Raw genomic sequence first — 10,725 nt, forward strand, 5'->3', positions numbered from 1 at the left:
TAAATGGTTAATAATACTTTGTAGCCTCTTAAAGGAAATTTTCGGAATTTATAAAATACTCTAAGATAGCAATTTAAATTTAAAAATTTAGTATATAAGCAAACTACTTAAAATTCCAAATTTTTATAAAATTTAGTTGATATATAAAATAACATAGAATAAAATATATATGAAAAATTATTATTTACAAATAGATACCTTCAAGGGTAATATAAGTGTTATCAATAAAAATCCAAAAAGAATATATATATTTTCTTTTGTTTATTTTACAAACTAATATACTAATAGCATGGAACAAATAATGTACAATACAAACTAGCGCATGTTCTACCCTATAGTGTCATAATTGAATTACAATTCCTAAAAACAAACCACAATCCTCAAATCATAATTCACATGTATGCCCAAATAAATAAAAATATTGAGACATATCTTAATGTAAGAAGTTATTCTGGCAGAACTGTTTCACTATTCTAATCCCTTTTTCAACAATTTTTTTTTTAAAACTGACACTCACAATTTCTCTTTACTTTTCTAGAATGTGCTGAGCTAGATGAAAGAAAATATCTTTTCTACATAAGTTTCAAAGGGTCACTTAATCTCTCATTTATGACAAATATTATCCTCCTCTTAATTAATTAAAAAATATCTTAAAAAAATATTTCCAACTTGCCTTATCCTCTTTTCAAAATTCAAACTTGCCTTAAAATAAACTTCTCCTATTCCAAATATTTAATATAATGCTAACAATATTAATAATAAAAATAATTATCGGATATTACATGAGACCTTATTCCGACTTATGTAAATATGTAACGGTGTTTCCAGGCACATGTTTTGAATTATACAATATTTTTTTGAAGTATGCAATGCTAAACAATATATTCTCTTGTTATGTTTCTATTGTTATGCATATGTGATTTATTTTTATATATTTTTCATTTAAGGACAAACATGTTGACAAAGGACCTTTACCTGAAATATAAGATGATACCATATAATAGTTTAATAATGCATGTTGGGGTTGTATATCATAGATAGTTAGATTTAAAAAATAATTATCGGATATTACATGAGACCTTATTCCGACTTATGTAAATATGTAACGGTGTTTCCAGGCACATGTTTTGAATTATACAATATTTTTTTGAAGTATGCAATGCTAAACAATATATTCTCTTGTTATGTTTCTATTGTTATGCATATGTGATTTATTTTTATATATTTTTCATTTAAGGACAAACATGTTGACAAAGGACCTTTACCTGAAATATAAGATGATACCATATAATAGTTTAATAATGCATGTTGGGGTTGTATATCATAGATAGTTAGATTTAAAAAATAATTATCGGATATTACATGAGACCTTATTCCGACTTATGTAAATATGTAACGGTGTTTCCAGGCACATGTTTTGAATTATACAATATTTTTTTGAAGTATGCAATGCTAAACAATATATTCTCTTGTTATGTTTCTATTGTTATGCATATGTGATTTATTTTTATATATTTTTCATTTAAGGACAAACATGTTAACAAAGGACCTTTACCTGAAATATAAGATGATACCATATAATAGTTTAATAATGCATGTTAGGGTTGTATATCATAGATAGTTAGATTTAAAAGTGAGTCACATATCTTTAACTAGAGAAGAGATGATATATGGTCTACTTATGTCCATGTCTAACCACTGGACTCCTGTGATGCATGATCTTGTTCGGGACAAGAATATAAAGAGTTTTTGGGATTATGTGGATAAATTTTAGTTTAGTAAAGAGTGACACATTGTAATGAATATGAGAAAATCCACTATTTTATCTTTTTTCCCAAATCAACGAAGTGCGAGGCATATGGACTATTGCAAACAACATAAAACTTTATCATAAATAAAGTGAGTCAAAGAATTACACAAAATGATGAAATGGTCATTCTTAATACTGAATGGAGAACAAACAATAAACATGAAGAACATTTGACATATAAAATGCCTTGTTCAATAACTATAAGCCTCGAAATAAGAATTACCTATCATCACATCTTGGGCTATGACTAGATCTAGCCTATGCATAAATTTCTCTGTTCGCTTGATCTTTGTTTTGGCTATCTTAGGGGCTATGACTCACCCAATTATTGAACTTGCTAACATATTCTTTGACTATGTCTAAACCTTGAGACAAGGAAATGAACTCTTGGGCATTTATGCAAGTCATATTTGCACCTCTACATTTAGTCTCAAACCTTTTCTTAGACTCTATCTAGTTTATCTAAAGAATCTTAATCGTCTTTCAGGCTAGGATCCACTACACCTTTACATTTGTCTTGAAAATGTAGGTGAGATATCTAATTCTCTCTTTATTTTTCATATCAAATAAAGCCATGACATCTTCAATTGATTTTAGCCATTCTTTAACTATGACTAGATTCTTAGCACCTGTAAATTTCTAAGGCTAGTGCATGTTAGGCAAATTATAAATAGGGTGCAATTAGGTCTTTGCTGCCACTGGTGCTTATGCGGATGTCTCTTTCTCTAAGCCTTGCATTGGTAGTGCCTTGATTAACTCACTAGCTTGTCTTAAAGCACCTTGTTACCATTCAACACCTTTCAGATTAGATTTCTCATATCATTTGTATTCAACCATACTTAGGAGGTTAAGGGAACTACTCCCTCTCTTTGTGCCTACTGTGGGTTTTATGTTTACTCATTACAGGTGATATTCTTGTTTGCCTCATTTTCCTAAAAATTCCATAACTATAATTCTCAAATATAACTTACCAATTAAACATAAAACTTTACTTACAGTGATAGGTTGCAAGTATGGTTTGCGTAGCATGAATGACTCACTTTTTTAAGTAACTTAACTACACACATCCATAGGATATCCTTTGGGTACCAAAATCATGCTCTAATACCAACTTATGACACTATTTCCAAAAGTATTATCTTCTAAAGAAAATGCCACTTACTTTAACTATTTGAGCATGCAATTACTTGATAAGTGACATGTGTGCAACTGGAAGCACACAAAGGATTTCATTAAAATAAAACATATCATCTATCTTAATACATAAGCCAACTTATAGCTAGTACATGATATCAAAGTCCAAAACATAAATTATAGGTAATACATAAAATAAACTGGATTGCTCTTACATTGGATTTATACTTGCTGACAATTGCTCACCTTATACCCATCATAATCACTTGTGCTTGTACATATAAAAGTAGCAAAGTAAGTGAAATGTCTCTCAGTAAGTAAGAGACTTGTAGTACCTACAAATATGTCTAAAGGTAACCATGTCTTTTTAACTTATAAGTGTGTGTAATTTTATATATGCATTATTTTGAGGATTACACACCCATATAGGCAGGCTACACACTCGTGTATGCTATGGTAAGGGCAAAATAGTCTTTTTTCCATTGATGCGTATGAATTTGGTTAAGTCTGGTTGACATACATGCCCATGTATATTAGTGTACATGTCTATGTATGGTTAATATATTTGAATATTAGATAAAGATGTGTTTTGTGGTGATTTTAGAATTTTCCATTAATGGGTAACAATATACACGTCTATTTATAGTAAGATACACGATAGTGTATCACATGTTATAGGCAAAAATAAGAGGACTTCAGACGTGTTTGGTTGACCATTTTTCATATTTTTCTGTAAGCAAAAATTCTTGTAAAAGAGTTGAGAGCTTTTAAGAGTCAAGGGTTATGAAGGAATGAGAGGATTTTCATTCTAGCCACAAGAAAGCTTATTGTAATGTGGACTCGTCACCGAATTATGTGCAATATGACTCATCACAAAGCTATATGTAGTGTGTTCTATCACTAAGTTGTATGTTATGTGAATTATCACCAAGTTATATGTAGTGTGATTATGCCACAAACTGTGTAATGTGGCTATGAAAGCATCAGGGCTAGTCTGTGTGACTTTAGCCCAAAGCTCGGTCGATATATGTATAAGGTGCATTATATTGATGGCATCGAAGATGCCACATTCTTTCATTAGACATTTGGGATGTTGACATATATCATTTGGTATGAGTTATCGGGGATGACGTGGTTATTAAAGATTAGGCATAGGGTAAGAGATACTCAAATGGGCATTTAGGTTGTTAGAAAAATATCTGAAATACCATAACATGATTGGATACAGAATACTTTAGGATTATTATATTTTATGTTACTGTATGCTTACCTCTTTATTGAGTATGTTTCACTCACTGTATTCCTTTATGATTTTGTAGGTAGGGTCGTATAGTAGTGGGGTGACAACAGAGCTAGTAAGTCAACTTGAAATGTTGCATAAGCAAGAGGCATTTATGTTATTTGTACTTTTGAATTTTATTTACATTTATTATGTCGATTTTCAAACTTGAGATATTTGTATTGGTTTTTGTAAACTAAGTTAACCTATTTATTTTGGTACATGTTTCATCTAAGAGTATGTACCTGGAAAAGGGCATTACCAAATTCTACTAGTATCTTTTACATAATCCTTTAAATGCCTTCAGTCTGACCTATTGTAACTCTATTATTTGGAATCCATCTTTAAACTTCCACTAAGATGATTATAGGTTATCTATTTCATATATATACTTGGGAACCTCTAGGTTACATAACATGTCTCTTGAGTCAACTCTATTCCTCTCGAATATCAAGGAATCACTCTAGATCTCAAACTGGTATGACCACATCATCTATTGGTAATTGTCCTTTATATAACTATGTTATATACTAGGTTGATTAGACTACGCTGATATAAGGATTTAACATTTTGGTCATATGAGTATTCACTGTGTAATCCACTAGCTTACACCATTATTGGATTATCGAACTATAACTATAATTGTGCTCTACTACAAGTAAGTACCTTACTATAGGTGTAGTGCCTTATTACTGTTGTGCCCTACTATGAGTAGTGTAGAGAGTATACACTCACAGTGCCCTCTTGTAACAATCCTAAATATGGCTAGCATGCATGCATCTCGAGCCATGGATCACCTTGGGCTCATCATAGCTTTCACCCTATTCATAACTTATGTCCTAATGTTATCTCATCTCTTAGGCACATTGAATACTACTATACACCTAGAACAACTGTACTATCTCTCAAGATAACCCTATTTAATTATAGTCTGGTTCCCTTTAACTTCCTTTTCTTTTTTTACTATGAACGGGCATCTCTTATTAAGTGCATAAGTGTTCATGCACTTCCCCTTTTGTGAATGACTAGTTCCTCATGGATTTTCATCTATTTTTTCTTTTATCATGCACAAGTGTCCTTCTTCAGTTGAATGGGTATTCACTTATCACATTTCCATGAATGATCACTTTTCTTATTCCTTTCATCAAACATGAATGGAGATTCATTCATCGGTGAATGAGTGTTCATCTTAGTTCGAAATTTAATCTCTCAACACTTAGTTATTTTCAACCTACATACTTCTTAAGGGCATTATAACACTTTACTCTAGATACATACCTATACTCGGAATATGACCCAAAGAGATGTGCACAATTTGAAATCTTTCTTATATATAATATAATTTAAGCATGATATTAAATGTTTAGCCCTAAATTACGTGCGAAAATGTGTAAACTAAAATACCTCAATGCAACAAATATAATAAGTTTAATACATACAATCCCAAAATTATAATTGTGTCTAAAATAATAAATCAAACATAAATTTGCACAAAACTCAAATTGGTCTTTAATATATAAAACTTAACATAAACTGAAAATGATGATTGTGTCCTACCACTCATGCAATGACCTAAATTAGACCGCTGACTCCTTTACACGCCTTACTACTCACATTTACCTACAAAACTACAAAAAGGAACATATGAGTGAAAAACACTCAATAACTAGGTGACCTCATGATATACTACATATAACACATCTTATGATCCTTATGTTCCAACACTAAGCTTGTATGTGGTTAAAAAAATTGTTTGTTAACATCCTTTTATTCCTATCCATTTACTCTCAACACTTTCATGCCTTAAGCACATAAGCCATATTATACAAACTACTAAGGTTTAAGCTGAACTTAACTTATCTAATGCCTTGGTGAAAGTAATCGACATCTCAGATGTCTATTAGCTATTGTGCCTAATGCACATGTTGGTTAAACTCTCAAGCTTATATATAAGGAAACTAGTCATAGTCTTTCCTTTACCATATATACCTAGCTACAAAACTATTATCTAAATTACCATTCTAGGATAACCTTTACCATGAGCAAGTATGTGATGCACACTTAAATGTCACTATCCCTTACCATACGAACTTGAACTAAACTGAACTGAAACAAGTGGTTAATGCACCTTGGCATCAAGTGCATGATGTATCTCATAGGTATTTATCTCTCATATAATCTTATTGCTTTCACACATAACACCATTTTTGCACTAAATTCGATTTGATTAAGGTCTATGTTGTCTTCCACACAGTTGAACACCTTTACTTTAGCTAGTAGAGGTGTCAAAAGGGCAAATATAACACGAGGCATGACCCACTACTGTAGCAAGTCATGCCAAACCCATGGACTAGCCAGGATGTGTCATGAGTCAGTTTGACTTAGTACATTATTGTGCCGAAAAATAAAAAAAATATAAAAATACGAATAAATAAAAATAATAATAATAATATAAAAATTAAAAATTTTTATAAGAAATGAAAATTTAATGCTTAAAAATAAGTTGAGTTCTTTGGATCAATCTCACATATGTGAGATAACTAAAATTTAAGTTTGGTTGGAACATGATATTGAACCTGTATTTATAGTAGGCGAAAGAAGTAAGTATTTATATTTTTTTAGATGTAAGACACTTTTTCAAGAGTGGAAAGGGCAAAAGAGTTCCACATATAAAATATTACAATCACCCCCTATAAATAAAGGATAAACAAAATGTAAGTTTCAACCAAACTCAAGTTCTGGATCTCACAATGGTGAGATTGATCATGAGAACTCAACTCTTCCATTATAACTAAGTATGTCTTCTTTCTAATCACAATTCAATTTCCTAGTATATTTTCTTTTATTAGAAAACATAACGTTAAACAAATTATTTTTATTAAAATTAATAGGTTAGGCTAGTAAAGGCCCGTGGATAGGGCTGGATTCGAGCCGAGCCGAGCTCGGCTCGCAGCCAGCTCGGGCTCGGCTTGGCTTTTTGAGGGCCGGCTCGAGTTCGGCTCGAGCTCGACTCGAGCCGAATTCGGCTCGGCTCGAGTTCGGCTCGTTTTCAGTTCGGCTCGGTAACGGCTCGGCTCGGCTCGTTTTTTATATCAAAACGACACCGTTTTGTATATATATATAAATCAAAACGACGCCGTTTTGTATAAAAAAATTTTAAAAAAATATACCGAGCCAATCCGAGCCAGCTCGGGCTCGGCTCGAGCTCGATCGAGCCGAGCTGAGCCCGGCTCGTTTCGGGCTCGAACCGAGCCGAGCCGAGCTCGAGCTCGAGCTGGCTCGGCTCGAATCCAGCCCTATCCGTGGATCGGTTTCTTAAGGCCTAGCACGACACGACCCTTTATATATAGGGTATTGTTATACGCTTAGTAAATTTTGTGGGCCAGTTTGACACGACTCGTCAACTTGGTGGGTCATATCAGAGCTAGCCCAGCCAAGCTTGACACAACCTACTAGCGTCTTTGATAGCCAGCTATCATATCATGTACATGTTAAGGCTTTTCTTTACTTTTGCCTTTCTCTGCACATAGTCTAGGGATAAAATAGTCTTTTTACTCAAGTTACACTAGTTAGCTCTACTCTTTGTGCCTCTTACATAACCTAGGTGCAAGTGCCCTTCTCTTAGGGATGGGTGTCCCTCTAGTTATTAACTAATGGTCAACCTTGCATTGACAAACGTTGTTAACTATTACCATACATGATCATTTCTCTCTCCTAACACGAGTGTCCCCTTTTAGGAAACAACACATGGGCATGCATCCCATACCACATGACTATGTATGACTTAACCATAGGACGACATGTGCTTAGAGCACAAATTCCTTTCTTGTACAAAAAGGATACATAAAGATGTGTAACTGCATACACGATCATGTATCATATCTAGAAATCACACCTTACTGGTTTCTACATAATTCCAAGTCTCTATTTCAGTCACAATTATCTCTAAACATCTCTAGTCATGATTTTAACAACTATAGTACATCAAACAAGCCTATCTTTTTAGATAATAAAATTATTGCTTACTGACTATAATCCAATATCACATATGTATCCTCATAAAAATAATAAGAAATTCATATATTAATAAAGTCTATTCATCATCACAATATCATGATTATCACCACTATAACATGTTATCTGGTAAATAATCCATACAAGGAAAATTCATAGAATCATTATCTAATATCTTATTAATGGAAAATAGGAGAGAGTAACTACTTACTTGCCCTTTGACAATTGTTAAAGCTTGGCGTGGATGTGGTGATTTCAATGCTCATTTTCTTTTCTAATGCTCATCTTGTCACTTAACTCTCTCGCTCTTCTCTCAGTTTGACTATTATAAAATATAAATGCAAAAGCTCATACATCAAGTCTTGCACCCTTTTTATTTTTGTTAAAAAGACACAAAGCACAATCATATGTCTCTCACACATAGGTGTCCCTACCATTATCCACTGATGGTATTTTTTGAAATTGCTATGAAACTTATCCTTATTCAATTTTCAAATTTGCTAACCACACATGAGTATGTATTCCTGCATACAAAGGCATTTGTTTTCTCTAGACTTAAATATTTTCACGTGCTCAATGTAAAATAACTTTTCTACCCTTCCAAGGCATGAATGGGCTTCACCCCTATGATACACGACTGTCCCTACTAAAAAATCATAATTACTCAATTTAAATCATATTAATATAAAGAAAAGATTAAAATGACTTTTAACCTTACCTCTTAGTGTTATAGGCAAACTTTGTGCCCTAATTGACCATTCATCAGTCAATGACATCCAACAGTGATCAGATGCTTAGAAAAGTGCTTACTCAAAATTGTGTCTCATATGAATGAGTGTGTGTCCCATACCGCAAGTCTGTTCAGAACCTATAGTTTATGCATCCTAAGCATGAATGATCGTCCTCACACTATGGTTGATCATTCATAACATTTAGAATGCATAAATTAAACCTAAAATTGCACCCTATATGGTTTTTATGCTTTTCATTAACTCAACACACCATGTTGATTATTTCTAATCTTTTAACATTTATTTAAACATATTGTTCAGAGCAGATCAACATACACGCACACACACACACACACACACACACACACATATATATATATATATATTACATAGCAGTATGGAGGTCCAATATCATATATTCTATTAGTGCTTTAATACACTAACCATATGCTAAGTACGATACTAGCTTTGAATCCAGTATATATCCATAATCATCAAGCAAAAGCATACCAATTAAATCATATCACACAACCCAATATTCAAGCTTCAAACATTAAATCCATTACATAATAAATCGTATTTCAAAGCTCCACAATGATATTCATCAATATTGCAATATCATCATGCTCAAATCTTAACAAAAATCTCATTAAACAAGTAATAAACATCCTACTTGGAATCTAAGAGCAAGAAGATTTAGGGTTGAATTAACCTTTCTCTTCACCTTTGCTTGATGTCACTCTTCATCGAAAGTCTTTGTAATCATCAAAACAATCACCAAATGCCAAGAGACACTTAGATTTTTTCTCTCTATTTGCTAGAAGACGCATTGAAATAATAGTGATAACATTGTTAATGGTTATTATTTTGATTTCTAATTCCCTTATGATGTGTGGAAATTTAATTTAATCTAATGGAGTTATTTATCTTTTGCACTTAGGAAGCTTTGAATATTTTTGGAGTAAGTTGGGCCAAGAAGTCTAAAACTGAAGCAGATTTACGAATCAACAAAAATTCGTGATGCTGACTAGGCGTGGGCACGTGAAATGATGAAAACAGAATTCAAAAATTAAATCTGGATGTCCAGATCAGTTGAAAAAGTCCACAAAAGTCAAGATTTGCTTCCTAGAAAATAGATAATTATTAGCTGGAAAAAGGGATTAATTGAGATAGATAAGGAAGAATATACATTAAAATATATATGTCTTTTCCTTTCTTTTTGGGAAAGATATAAATCACATTTATTTGGCTGGATTAAGAGGTCATGATTGATCTTTATTTCTAGATCTGAGTAGGGAGAAAATATATATACTTTTATTTTTATTTTGCTAGGATTATTATTCATCATTGTAATTGGAGGATTAGAGAGCTAAATATGGTTTACAGTGGCTAAATATTTTCTCTTGGTTGAAGGGATCTGAAACCATGGAACTAAAATGATTGTAAGATTAAGTTTTGTTCTTTAATGCATTTTTTAATTATTCAAATATTGATTATTTTCCTGGATTATTTATTATGATTGTATTAGTTGATTGCTAAGGTGCGTGATTATTTTATTGATTGATACGATCTAATGCTAGTTTAGATGTTGAATCCGTAATTGTTCAATTCATCTAATCGAAGTGGCAACAGGGATTTATTGTTTGCTGCGTCATAAATTGTAATTCCTAGGGAAAATATTCAACTAGATTAAATGCAATGTCGTACGCTTGTGTTGTCTTGCTTTGTTGGTCTTTCTAATTCTTAATGCTATTGTT

Source organism: Mangifera indica, chromosome 5 (assembly GCF_011075055.1).
Source record: "Mangifera indica cultivar Alphonso chromosome 5, CATAS_Mindica_2.1, whole genome shotgun sequence".
Classification (NCBI taxonomy): Eukaryota; Viridiplantae; Streptophyta; class Magnoliopsida; order Sapindales; family Anacardiaceae; genus Mangifera; species Mangifera indica.